At 42.7% G+C, this 14,516-nt stretch overlaps 1 protein-coding gene and 1 pseudogene across 4 annotated transcripts in view; one reads left to right on the forward strand and one right to left on the reverse strand.

The window, feature by feature from the left end:
* The window catches only part of LOC144953551 (uncharacterized), a 13,582-nt pseudogene extending 7,722 nt beyond the window's left edge, over positions 1-5,860 (reverse strand). Inside the window, exons 1-2 of the transcript XR_013640828.1 lie at positions 5,798-5,860; positions 996-1,120 (exon numbers count right to left, since the gene is read on the reverse strand). The product of XR_013640828.1 is annotated as an uncharacterized LOC144953551 (transcript). The remainder of the gene's footprint in view (positions 1-995; positions 1,121-5,797) is intronic.
* Positions 5,861-8,617: 2,757 nt separating this feature from the next.
* The window catches only part of LOC144953553 (uncharacterized), a 31,319-nt gene continuing 25,420 nt past the window's right edge, over positions 8,618-14,516 (forward strand). The window contains exon 1 of one of the 3 annotated variants that reach the window (XM_078884113.1): positions 8,618-8,667. The gene's annotated coding sequence lies outside the window, so the exon portion shown is untranslated. Of the gene's footprint in view, positions 8,668-12,796; positions 12,885-14,516 lie in introns of those variants that run through there. The other 2 variants (XM_078884116.1, XM_078884112.1) reach the window with 2 other exon arrangements.

The following is a 14,516-nucleotide window of genomic DNA, read 5'->3' on the forward strand; positions in this document are numbered from 1 at the left end:
ATATTTAAGATATTCCCCAATTCATCACATGGGCTGTTAAGGCACACAATGAGAGGGCAAATGGTTATGAATATGCTTGGAGGCCCTAGCATCTTCAAAATAAATGTTAACCCAAAACACCAAAAACACAATTTCAGCTGCCTGGATACAAAAGTAATATTTTAAAAAGCAAAATTCAGCTAATAATACTATTTGTATTATGCAGAAATGCATTATTAAATGTTCAATCGCAACTTAAAAGGTGTGAAGCCAGATTCAGATTTGCTTGAATGCTCGGATAAAAAGATCTAACTTCAGCTGCATATATGCCGTGTTAATTTCCTGTTTCCATTCTTACGAAAAGTTCCAGAGGAAAACTAAAATAAACTCTTGTTTTGATTTAACTTCCAAGTACAATTGTTAATATACTTTACTGCAAATACAAACTTGACACTGTCACACACTGGCATGGTAGAAAGGTGGTGGTGTCCAGAACCATGCCTGGCCACCTTCATCTGCTCAGTATTAATGCTTCCTCACTTCACCATGTAATTCATTTAAGAACAATCAACATAGCAGAGGCCCACAATAAGTTCAGCTTTCACTTTTCAATCATGTTTGCTTTCGGCAATAATCAAACTAATTGTTTTTCATAATGCAGTGAAATAACTGCACCACAGCTCCCCACAAAGATAAACTCTTAAATACACGTACATTTCACATGGATCATTAACATATATAAACAAAACATCCACCATTCATGACGAATTACAAGTAACCTTATCCCAGTGCTAATGCCATGATAGGTGCAATTTAAGGCCATGTAAGTGTGGATTTCTTGTCAGCAGGTAATGGGAATGATCCAGGTGTCAAGGGATGACTGACAGATGAACCAGCTGTGCTCCCCACTGTCTTGCTGGGTTTTAGGAACCCAGCGTTCCACCTATTCATGTGGGCGTCGCTCTTCCGACATCGTTTTTGCAGAGCAAATATCTATTAACTGCCCTGCAGCATACCTCACGGGCCTCCTCCACAGAGGCCAATCTTGACACTCCTGGTACCAGTCATCTGCAGGTCCGATCACCTCCACATCCTCCAATCTCTTCTCTAGCTAATGCCATGCCTCTTCAGCCCCTAATATCTGGACAAACAAAAGATGCTTGAGCATGCAGTGTCTGGGAATGCGGGATTCATGACCGAACCAATGCAGCCTCGCCTGCCAAAGAGACTGAAGATGAAATGCTATATATTGATATCTTAAGGATCTGTAAACTTCTAATTACAATATAGTCTGGTTGAATATAGGATGAATCATAGGCAGGCCAGCCTTCATTGTATAAGCCAGCACAGATGGTCATTAAAATAAGTTCACATTTTGCATCCACAGAGTAATATCTGTGGCCAAGAAGAATCACACCTTTGTTTGTTAGTTTCTAAAAACGCTTGTCCTGGTGAGGGTCACGGTGGCAGCATGCTGAGTAGGATGGTCCAGGCCTCCCTGTCCCTGGCGACAGACTCTAGCTCATTCTGGGGAATTCCCAAGCGTTCCCAGGCCAGCCGAGCGACAGTCCCGCCAGCGTGTCCTAGGCCAGCCCCGGGGTCATCGCCCAGTGGGACATGTCTGGTAGAGTTACAGGGGGAGTCTATTCGGGGGCATCCTTACATATATTCTATATTGATATCACCCCTAGAGCCAGGCCCAGCGGTTGTGTTCGCCAACAAGCACCTCCTGGCCACGTGACCCATGTAACTCAGTATGCAAAGCTCGAAATGGCTAAGTGGTGCCATCCTGTGCGCCCGCCATCTGCAGGATTAAGGGTGAGGGGCGGGTGCGATGCCAGTATGGCTGGGAGAGGGATGCTCTCAAGCCGGACTAGACCTTGGCGATGGACAAAGCTTTGTACAGAGCAAAAGTCCAGGCACCTTCCACACAGTGTTACACAGTCTAATGAAATAATGCTGCTCGACTAATTTGAAGTGAGACTTTGGCTGCCAAACCAGAGCCGGTAATGAACACATTAACCAGGTATGGGAGCATCTCCAACACTTGTAGAACTGCCTGAATATTCATGAAGAGTTGAGGTGCAGTGTTGTATGACATGACATTCCCAGGCAGGTGATTTATTTTTGTGGAACATTTGCAAGGCCCCATCTCATTGAGTAGCTATTACCAAATCATCAGCAGATGTAACATGGTTGACCAGCAGGGAACGATCCTTTAACTATAACCAGGCATCGATTAGCGTATCATCATAACTGTAACAAATGCAATGGTTTTTATATGACCATTGCGAGTTTCTCAAGCTACATAGTTATTTATAATATAGGTTTTTGGGTCAGATCGCGTTATTTATAAATGTGTCGTACCCCTACACCACCCGGCACGGCCAAACAGTAAAAAATGTGCCACGTTTTTCACAGGACAAAATAATTCACTTCTTTAGCCCACCGGTGTACTGAAGAGAGAATCAACAGCATTTAAAAATTTTAGTACGACGTTTCACTGATAATTACAATCAGCTTCATCGGGCAAGAATGGTGAAGCTCTCCTGTTGCTTCTGGTCTTAAATAGAGCAGCATCTGGGTAACGTCATAATTTAATTCAATTACATCTGGTGCAGTGATTCGAGGCAAAGAGGGGGAGGGTATTGTAATTATGTAGATTGGTAATCTTCTCAAAACTAGAAAATTGGAGAAGCTCCGCATCAAGCGGATTAAATTAATATCGTCATTGGCGTTCCTCAAAAGGTGCAGAGATTCGAAGGTAATACCAAACGCAGTTAAAATAACACATCACATAAAGTCGGTTAAAGCTGATCAAATACTACACAAAATTCTAAAACTGGTATCTGGCACTAAAGACGTTTTGCCTAAATTATCAACAGAAGGTGTATATCGGATTAATTGCTTGTGGCAGATGCTATATTGGACAGACGGGACGTAACATCAGTATAAGATTAAAATAACACCAAAGAAACATTTAATTATCTCAAACACAACTGTCGGCAGTGGCAGAGCATGCTTGTCAACAAGGACACTCAATTGATTTTGATAACGTTTAAGTGTTGTGTAAAACTAATTATTACTGGCCAAGACTAATTAGAGAATCCATTGAAATTGAGAGATAACAGAAATAACTTCAATCGCTCTGACAGCTACAGGCTTAGTGCGGCCTGGAAGCGTATTATTAAATAAATACAATTCCTTATAAGGGAAAGAAATACCAATGTATAACAATTGAATGATTACCAATCTATATAATTACAATACCCTCCCCCTCTTTGCCTCGAATCACTGCACCAGATTGAATTAAATGATGACGTCACCCTGATGCTGCTCTATTTAAGAGAGAGCTTCACCATTCTTGCCCGATGAAGTTGATTGTAATTATCAGCGAAACGTCGTACTCAAATTAAAAAAATGCTGTTGATTCTCTCTTCAGCACACCGGTGGGCTAAAGAAGTGAATAATTTTGTCCTTTGAAAAACGTGACACATTTTTTTACTGTTTGGCCGTGTCGGGTGGTGGAAGGTTACGACACATTTATAAATAACGCGATCTGACCCAAAAACCTATATTATGAATAATATTGGTCGCGAAAGCCTACGTGTTAAAATTACATAGTTATTTCTTGATTTAAAGCTTTCATGACTGCAGGAATTCATACTCTTTGGGTCTTTCGGTCAAGTCACGTAAATAGAAAATGATAAATCACGACGTTTCGATCGCAACACAAGCAATCATCTTCAGGTGAGAGAGAAAAAGCTACTAAGACAAGGTCTTGTATAGGCCTGAGATGGGTGCATCAAGGTACAGGGAACCTCGGTATACGTCGTGTTTTTTCGAGATTAAAATGTCTTGGGATATGACGTCTTGCTTGGGATACGACGTGCTTGCTAGAACTTGTATGGGTCGGGATGAGTCACCGCGTCGGGGGCTGCCTCCATGGAGGGTGGAGCCCCAGGTCGAGGCACGCCCGACGTGTCGGGTTGAGGCACGCCACGCGACCAGCGTAGCTGGGAGCAGCGCGGTCATGTGGCTTCTGTATGCATTTTCGTAATTAGTGTCTAAATTATTTTATACAACCCCATTAATGTATAATATGCCATGTAAAATATCATTTATTTTCCTCTGGAACGGATTATTTCCTTTCCCTTTATTTCTTATGGAAAAAAATTGTTTGGTATACCTAATTTTCGGTATAAGTCCTACCTTCTGGAACGAATTAACGATGTATACCGAGGTTCCACTGTAGGAGGGGGAACTAGATATGGTCCAACCACAGAGGCTGGGGCAGTGGCCTTTGTATTGAGAGATTAGCATGTCAATGGCTGGGGCAGTGGCCTTTGTATTGTGAGAGATTAGCCTGTCCTGAGATGGGTGCATCAAGGTAGGAGGGTGGCGCTAGAGATGGTCCAACCACAGAGGCTGGGACAGTGGACACCCAGTCTGTCAATACAAAGACATCCAACCTAGTAATGAAATTCAGAGTCAGTTAACATCGGTAGAAAGGATGGAAACATCATAGAAAGTTTAGCCTTTACCTGGTTAATCATGCCCTTCCAATGATTACTCAATTTGTAACCATCTTCTCAGTTGAAGTTGTCTATGTTTATATATCTGAATGGCTTCTAAAAAAATATTTGATAGCCAGTGGGTTTCCAGATTACCTTCGTCTTGGAAAAATCAATATCATGTGAGCCCACAGTGTTAAAACAATGATCAGCCACGGCCGAGGTATTGGTCCTAACGTGTTCAGTTCCGCCTTGTTTTCACGAACACGGTCCGAGACATGTCGTTTAGTTTCCTCAATGTAACTACTGCCGCAGACACAATTTAGTTTGTAGACACCGGGGTATTGCATGTCAGGAATCACATCCTTCACAGATGACATCAGATCACGAATTTCTAGCAGATTTCACTCTCCCTCTCACCTGAAGACGATTGCTTGTGTTCCGATCTAAACGTCGTGATCGATTATTTTCTATCTATGTGACTTGACCGAAAGACCCAAATAGTACACAGTTACTGAAGATGATATGTAATGTAATGCATTGGGCCAAAGTTAATTCCTGTCAGAAGCAAAGTTGAACAGGAAATGGTTCCGACTCCTGGTCACGCAGCTTTAGACCATCCTACCCAAAATCATACAAATCCTCAAATAATGTGAGCATAGGCATAAATTTGAAAAAAATAACAACCCAAAGCCCCAAGCCTCTTTATGCAGAGATCTAGTTGTGTTGAAAATCCGTACACCTCTGCTGTAGTCAAGACATAAAATACAGCAAACCTTGCATATCACGGAGGTTACGTTCTTGGAAATTGCCGCACGAAAGCTAAAAGTACAACATTCAATGCTTAAGCCTGATCTATGTAATGGTGTTTGGTAAACGTCAACTAAAATTCACATCACAATTGAAATAAGTACTGGACTGCATTCCGAATAAAAAATTGAAATAAACACGGAGAAAACGTATACAAAAAATATTCCAAGACAAAAAATAGTATAAATCTATAAATTATAAAAGGGGACAACCTCTTATTATATTTTGACGCTGGCAAAAGAGGTCCCATGATGTAGTGAGCCAGATGAAGACAAATTAAACTTAAGCAGAGAATTAAAGCAAATGCAATCAGGCGAGGGCAGGAGGCAAGGCCCCGCATGGCTAGGCCCCGCGTTGTAATGTTCCAACTTGGACATCGATTCCATACTCGCTGCTACTCCATTGATATTCCTATGAGAGAGAGACGGAGCGAGGCTCTACCTGGGTAAACAACAACAACCACGACAACAACAACCATGATGTGAACTTCTCACCTCTGATCTCAGTGAGCGCGCGCGCGGATCGGCGGCCTCCTGGTATCTTGTGACGTCACGCGGCAGCAGGAGGTGACATGACGTCAATTGCGGGGTTCAACACAATCCCCTCCCCCAACGAGCAGCGGTGTATCTGAATACATTATGTTAATGAGACGGGCTCATGTCCAGTGATGAGGCGTGGATGCTGAACCCGTCGCAATGAACTCGAAACGGTATTCATGAATAAATTATGTTAATGAACCGCCTGTGACTGGGCGTAGCTGTGCCCAAATAAAGATTTTTTTTACTGAAACGGAAATCGACAGTGACCAACCAGACGTGACATCACGCTCAAAAGCGCGGTGGAGGCGGGGTTGGGGTGAATATTTTGATGACATGACGTCACTAGCGAGGTACACCTCCCTCAGGCATCTCACACGGATGAGCTAATGCGGATTTGTGACGTCAGAGAGCAGGGGTTTCAGTTTTCAGTTTAATTTATTTGGTACATATAGCCATGTGAGCCATTCGGCTCTTGAATCGGGTGCAACCGCAACAAACAAAAAACAAAAACATGAACAAGAAAACATCTTAAAGTGACTATGCGCAAACAGAAAAATCCAGGAAAAAACAGCAAAATCTTCCAGAAAAAGCACAACGCTGTGTGTAAAAATCCCAGTGGGATGCAAGTCAAACAACAACCACAAGACAACTTAGATTAAAGCCATCAGTTTAACTCCGTACTACAACAAACAAACATGGCCAAACCAAAAAACTTTTTAAAAACCAAAATACAGCCATAAAAGCAATGTAACAGTGATCATAGAAACTGTGACTGAAATTTCACAATGAACGACATAAACAACATGTACGGCCAAACCCTATAGCCATAGCTGGCTGCATGAGTCACTCCACAACAGCAGGAGCATCAGAAGGAGTATCAACATGTTTCAATGCACATTTAAAGATCAGCGCACTAAATAAAAACACAAGATCATACTTTGCAGCGATCATCCGGAGCGAAACCTTTGATTTTAGGCCACTGAATAGCAGTGACAGCTAGGGGTGTACAACTCCTCTAGAGCAGTTATGAGTGATGATCTCATAGGTAGTGATTCAAGTTGCAGTTTATTGGCAATAGCATTCCAGACCCTGGGGGCATCAATAGCAAAGGCCCTTCCTCAAGAATTTGTACGGCAATAGGGAATGTGAAGCTGGTAAATGAGCGAAAACCTTAGGTCACATTTGTTTTTATAAACAAAAAGGAGATCCAGCAGTTAGTCTGCGGATTTTTTTGTAAGTACATCGTGAATAAATACGATCTGGTGCACAAGCCGTCGAACATTGAGAGATGTTAAGTTTGACCCAATGTAGAGATCACAATGGTGGGTCCTATATGGGCAGTTCAATGCAAATTTTAAGGCCGAGTGATAAATTGAGTCAAGCTTCTTCAGTACAGGACTGTGGGGTTGATTTATATACGATGTCACACTAATCAAGTAGAGGCAGTATGGTAGCTTTTAACAATTCCAAACGAAACATAGGGGGGGGAGCAGTGCTTGTGTCGATGCAGAAAACCTATTTTTATTTTTGTCTTTTACTAATATAATCAATGTGATCTTCAAAATTCAGTTTTGAATCCAGGATGACCCAAATATAGTTATAGATCTTGACTTGCTCTATTTGATCATTATTTAAGGAATGTAATTGGGGAAAAAATACTTCCTGCTTTAGTCCTGGTGAGAAGCATAGCACCTTGGTTTTGGAGGTATTCAGGACTAGTTTAAGAGCAACTAGCTGATGTTGTAGTTTGTTGAAATCACCCTGGAGCTTAGCAATCACGTCATCCGGAGAGCGGCCAGCAGTAATCAGTATCGTGTCATCTGCAATTTGTTTTACTTTGGAATGAGTTTATTTATATTCATATTCATTTTCCATTACTCTCTCTCTTGAACAGAGACCCCTTGGGTGCGTGAGCTCAATAACCACGTGGACAATATTGTGTGTGTGTATACACATGGTATTCTATGGGTCTTTCGGTAAAGCCAAGCAGATAGAAAAATAATAATAAAAATATCACGACGTTTCGATCGCAACACAAGCGCTCGTCTTCAGGTGAAAAAATACAGCGAGAGAGCTTTTGAAGCAGGACGTTATATAGGCCTGAGATGGGTGCAGCCCAAGGGGCCGTCCATAAATGACGTCACGCACCTAGGAGGGGGGGGGGGGCAGACATTTGTGACGATGTGTGACGAGGGGGGGGGGGGTGAGAAATGTGACGTCACATCAAAATGCGCAATTTTAAATAAATATAGAATTGTTATTACAACACTTATTGTTATAACAACACTCCTACAACATCAGAGTGCAGCGCCACATTAAATACGCACTACAATGACAATAGTTTAAAGCGATTTGAAGCATATTTTATTTTTAAAATGGAAATATGGTTTTGGGGGGGGGGGCAGAGCTTTGTGACGTCATATTTGAGGGGTATTTGACTTTTTGTGACGCCGTGTGACAAAGGGGGGGGGGGGGGTAGAAAATCGTCCAAAATCGCATGACGTCATTTATGGACGGCCTCCAAAGGTAAGTGGGCGGGGCTAGAGACGGTATTTGCATGTACCGTAAATGTAAGATCGGAGGGCGCCCTGAGGCTGTGGCTTTACCGAAAGACCCATAGAATGTATTCCTGCAGTCACGACAGCTTTAAGTCAAGATTTATATAAACTTAAACTCTAAACCCGCTCTCTGACGTCACCAATGCATTGCGTCATCGGCGTGAGGGGGAGATGTCCCGCTAGTGACGTCATGTCACCTCCTGTTGTCGCGTGACGTCACGAGACACCCGTAAGCTGCCACTCTGCGCGCGCTCACTGAGATCCGAGGTGAGAAGTTCACATCGTGGTTGTTGTTGTTGTGGTGGTTGTTGTTGTTTACCCAGGTAGAGCCTCGCTCCTCTCGTAGGGATATCAGTTGAGTAGCAGCGAGTATGGAATCGATGTCCAGGTTGTAACATTTTACAACGCGGGGCCTTGCCCCCTGCTCTCGCCTGATTGCATTTGCTTTAGTTCTCTGCTTAAGTTTAATTTGTCTTCATCTGGCTCACGACTTGGAAACTTTTTTTCTTTTAATAATTTTTACAGTTTTTTTTATCTTACCAGGCCAAGCCCACTTCAGCTGCTATACCGCTCTTGTTTTCAGAAGCGACCTGCCCACAGCAAAGTGGCTTATCAACGTGTGGAAATGTCTGTCTGTCAAATACTCTAAACGCGTGGTGATGTTGACTCTTAATGTGTCGGTAAACCCGACAGCCAATTAGGAAGGGTTCGTCACGTAAACAACGTGGTCAGTTCGTCACTAGTACAGCACACCGGTTGTGTGTTGGAGAGCCAAGCCACAACATTACAATCTGAGTACGACGTTTGGCAATAATTACAACCAGCTTCATCAGGCGACAGCCAAATGTTGTGCCTTGGTTCTGTGGGAATATATATCAGGTCGTTGGGATTATAGCTCAGCATGCTAACCGTTGCACTACCGCTCCCCACTCATGCACAAACATCGAAATTATTGTATTCAATACTAGTTAAGTTACCTGGCTTTGCATATTTCTGAGTAATCAAACGTTAAGAGTAATTAGAATTATTGAATCCTGCAAATGAAGTCTGTAAATGTATGTATCTTGTCACGGTTTTTGGTTGTGTTATACAATCACAGGGCTTATTTGTTTCATAATGAGGACAGCTTTTAAATTCGTTGCCCTTGGAGAGCGTCAGGACATTCAATGTTGGATGTTTTGCCATCTGGTGGGTTTAATCGAATGAAGCTTCAATTCTGGCATACATGTCGACAGCATATTGGTGGAAGAGCTCTTTGGATCTCAAGAAGAGATTGAAGCTGCCATTTCGCACCATGATCCTGAAGGCAAAGAAGTCCATGGCGAAAATCTTCTTTTGTGTTGGCAAGCCTGTTGCTGGGTCAGTTTGGCGAAGTCGGAAATTGTAGACATCATCATCTTGCCAGAAAATCAGTAGACCTTGAAGAGCATCATAGGATCGGTGTTTCTTTTCTGTGTAGGGTATTGTTCCTCAGTTGCAAGACGATGCCTCGAGTGACGTTCAGCAGTCAGAATGACAGCAACTTCAGATGTGAGTGCATTTACGTAGCACTCATGTTGACCATGTGGAGTTTAGTCGGCATGAATGACAACATTGTACTCTGAAGTCATCTTCTTCATGGCAAACTTGAAACTTTTAGAGCCTGTCTTGCCACAGCAATCGGACTTGCATATCGGTGTTGATGACATTTTAGTATTAAGTAGTGGCAGCAGACTGCGAATGCGATTATGTACCTGGCCCTGCACTTTAAATGTGGGCATGTAGCCAGATTAAAAATAAAACATAATAAAATAATTCTCACGACGTTTCGGCCACAACACAAGCAGTCGTCCTCAGGTGAAGACGCTGTCGCCTCGACAGACCTGGTCTTCACCTGAGGACGGCTGCTTGTGGCCGAAACGTCGTGAGAATTATTTTATTATGTTTTATTTTTATTATTTTATTACTTCCCTTCTACGTGACTTTACCGAAAGAACCAAGAAGATGAATCCCTGCAGTCACGAAAGCTTTAAATCGAAATGTAGCCAGATGTTGGGATGAGTTTGTTGGTGCCAAAACATGTAATTTGGAAGCATGAGTTCTATCTTCTATTGTTTCGGAATTGGCTTGCATAGGTAGTGTTGGCAGGTATCAATACAATGGAATAGGCTCGGGATGGTCATTCATTGTAGGGAGCTGAACCATGGTACAGTTACAGCAGAGCCCTGGAGGGTCTCCTTTCCATGTCATTGCATGGCAGTAGCTGCAAGAAGTAGACATGGAACCAATGGCAACTACTGAATCAGAAGTGTAAATGAAATTAGGAATGTGTGGAAAAGACTTTTCCGTTTGGCAGCAGGGTAGGCATCTGGTTGCAGTCATTGTCGTGCTGTTTACAAGATGCCTTGCTTGTTGGTGGACTGTAGTTGGATTAGCTGTGGCAGTAGCCATTTGTGCTTTGTTGGTTTTCTGTGTAGCTCAATACTGTTGAGGAGTTGTATTCGCTGTTGGTGCAGGCATAGCAGCACTGGCAGCATGCCGTCTTGCTTCTTGGTGTTCAGGAGTGCCATTATCAATAGGTGCAACCATCACAGCCCTGGTAACATGCTCTTGCTTCTTAGTGTTCAGGAGATTCATTAGCTGTAGATGCAGCACAGGCAGAATGCTGTCTCACTTTGTGTTAAGGGGTTTCATTAGCTCTAGGTGCAGCCATTGCAGCACTTGTGCGAATGGCATCAATTATTGTAATCGGCTTTGGTGAAGAGAAGCGCACGTTTTCCGTGAGGAACATTATAGGTGGAGGTCAAAGTTAATAAGCATAAAAAAGAGTAAATAGTGAGTGTGTGAGTGCATGCTATTTAGAGATTGTTAAGGAAATGATAGTTGAATTTGTAATCGTTGTAGGAATGTGAAGACAGCCGCAAAGGAACAAAGTAATTGTTCGTAGGGCTTGATGTGGGTATTAATAGTATGTGTGTGGTGGTGTGTGTACATATATTATTTTTACGCTAGTGCGTGTATTTGCATGCTTTTTATTGATGTAGACTTGATGTATTTAGTCGTAGCTGTTGTATAGCATCTTTGTTGTGTATAAGTGTTGGTACGTTGATGTAAATATTTTAGAATAGTACGTGTTTTTAAAATAAATATTGCAGTGTGTGTTAGAGGTGAGCCGTGCCCGTGCAGAGAGGACAGTAAGGAGCCGGAAGTGGATGAATTTGGCGGAAAAAACACAGGGCTGATAATAGGGAAGGATAACGTGGTAAATATGAGAGCAAATATAGCAGTGCAGTGGAGACACTTATGTTATGGTGAGTGCGTGGAATTGTAGTATATGAAATGTCATGTGTTTGCATGTGTGGCAAACCGGAAGTAGTGAGTGCCCAGGGCTTTAACACATGGCAAGAGAAAGAGAGGGGTGAGGTGAGGAGCGGGTGGGTGTGCAGGTGGTTCAGGTGTTAAAGGTGAGCAGGTCAGCTAAAAATAGTGCGAAAAGCACACTAACTCACCCATGAGTACGCTTGGAAAGTTTGGGGTGTGTTGGCGCAATTTGGTTCACAAAAAATCTACACAAGCGCAAAGTCTGCTTTATCTTCATAGATATATACTATTTTTTTGTCTTTAAATATTTTTTGTGTACGGTTTCTCCTTGTTTATTTAAATTGTTTAGTTTATTTGGAATACAGTAGAGTACTTATTTCAATTGTGATGTAAATTTTAGTTGCTGTTTACCTAACGCCATTACTTAGGTCAGGCTTAAGTATTGAATATCGCACTTTTTGCTTTCGCGCGGCAATTTCCAAAAACGTAACCTCCGTGATATGCAAGGGGCTGCTGTATTTTCTGTCTGTTAACTACAGCAGAGGTGTATGGATTTTCAACAGAAACTAGATATCTGAATTTTGTATTTAAGACCTATCTTCTTTTTCTTTTTTTTATATATGAAAGTCTCCGCGCGCTCGCACTTGCGGGTGATTTCTCTCTCAGACAGTGGCTATACGTGTAAAAAAAATTGCCGGGCGACACGCCCGAAGCCCCGTGGTGGAAATAAGCTATTCCCTTTTCCCGTCTGTAAACTTTAAAGTGGTTTAATTAACACATTTGTGCCGTTTCTATTATTTACTTATTGCGCGACATCGACCGTACCAACTGACGCCAATTGCGTGTGGGGGGGGCGGACCCTGCCAAGTGATGCGCATTCGCTCCAGCTCACGGGGGACATTTTATTTTACGCGTTTAACATGCAATAAATATACACATCACGCTGCCGATTTCTCTTCACAGTGTCATGTTCTGTCCCCCCCCCACCCCAATGCGTGCAGTTACTGCTATAAAGTGCTTAGATATTAATGTAATATTATTAAAGCGCTTACATAGTATTATTCTGCCTCTGGCGGGGGGATGGTGGGGGGGTAGCGGCCCAGCCCGCAGCCTGGCAATATCTCGCCTCCTCCGGCTTGGCGAGGCCGCGGGCTCTGCATGGGACGAGGCGTCACCACGCCAATGTAAAGTACAATTTTATTGCATCTTTCACTAAGAACTGAGGTTTATTGTTTACTATTATTAAACAATTAACTTTACAAATATTACAATGATAATGTTTGTGTGCACATAACAACTCTGCTTCATTGTTTACTATTATTAAACTAATAAGTTGCCTAATATTACAATGATAATGTTCGTGTGCTGAAACATCATGTGTGTCCCTAAAGTCGAGGTCTGTGTGGTTGTGAGTCCATATGTGTGCGTGTAAGTCGATGGGTTTCTATGTGTGTGGGTCCATGTCTGTGTGTAAGTCCATGTGTGTGTCTGTCTTTTTCAAACGGACAACGCCCCATGTGTGTGTGTACGTACAAGTGTTTGTGTGTCAGTCCATTTGTGTGCGTATCAGTTGCTGTGTGTGTGTTAGTCCACATGTGTGTGTAAGTCCATACGTGTGTATTTCACTCGATGTGTGTGTATCTAAGTGAATGCGTGTGTGAGTCGATGTGTGTGCATGGCTCCATCTGAGTGTAAGTCAATGTGCGTTTGTGTGTCTATGTGTGCCAGTCGATGTGTGTGTGTTAATCCATGTGTGTGTGTATCTAAAGTAGATGTCTGTGTGTCACAGTTCATATGTCTATGTGTGTGTAGGGCAATGTGTGTGTCATTCTATGTATGTGTGTGTAAGTCCATGTGTCTGTGTCTTAGTCGATATGTGTGTGTGTAAGTACATGTGTGTTTACGTCAATGTGTGTGTGAGTCCACGTATGTCTGTGTGTGAGTCGATGTGTGTGTGTGAGACGCTGTATGTCTGTACATCGATATATGTGTGTGTAGCTCCATGTGTGTATCTAATGTGCATGTCTATGCATGTGTGAGTCCATATGTGCGTGTGTGTGTAAGTCCATGTGTTTGTGTGTGTGAGTCGATATGTCTGTGTGTGTCAGTCCATGGGCGTCTGTGTTAGTCGCTTTGTGTGCATGGCTCCATGTCAGTCAGTGTAAGTCCATTTCTTTGCATGTTTGTAGGTCCATGTGTGCGTGTCAGTGAATGTATGTGCTTTATTGACCTGCTCAAGGCCTATGATACCATCAGTAGGCCTGGCCTCTGAGTTGCTCTTCGTGCTTTCCGAGTCCCTGACCCACTGATCACCATCCTTAAGGACCTTCATGATGGTGAACGGCCCCGCGTCAAACTACGTGGCCGTCAGTCAGAGCCATTCCCTCTACAACTTGGGGTGTGACAGGGATGTCCTCTGGCTCCCACATTATTTAACATCTATTTTGACCACGTAGTTAGTGAGGCCTTCAATGGCTGTACCGGAGGAATTTCCTTCTGGTACAGATACAATGGGAGACTGATCGATGCCCGGGTGCGGTCAAGGGATGGTTCCCTATTGCTCAACCATGTTATGTACAGTGAGGGAAAAAAGTATTTGATCCCCTGCTGATTTTGTATGTTTGCTCACTGACAAAGAAATGATCAGTCTATAATTTTAATGGTAGATTTATTTGAACAGCGAGAGACAGAATAACAACAACAAAATCCCGAAAAACACATGTCAAAAATGTTATAAATTGATTTGCATTTTAATGAGTATTTGACCCCCTCTCAATCATAAAGATTTCTGGCTCCCAGGTGTCTTTTATACAGGT

The sequence above is a fragment of the Lampetra fluviatilis genome, chromosome 78 (assembly GCF_964198595.1).
Source record: "Lampetra fluviatilis chromosome 78, kcLamFluv1.1, whole genome shotgun sequence".
In the NCBI taxonomy this organism is placed as follows: Eukaryota; Metazoa; Chordata; class Hyperoartia; order Petromyzontiformes; family Petromyzontidae; genus Lampetra; species Lampetra fluviatilis.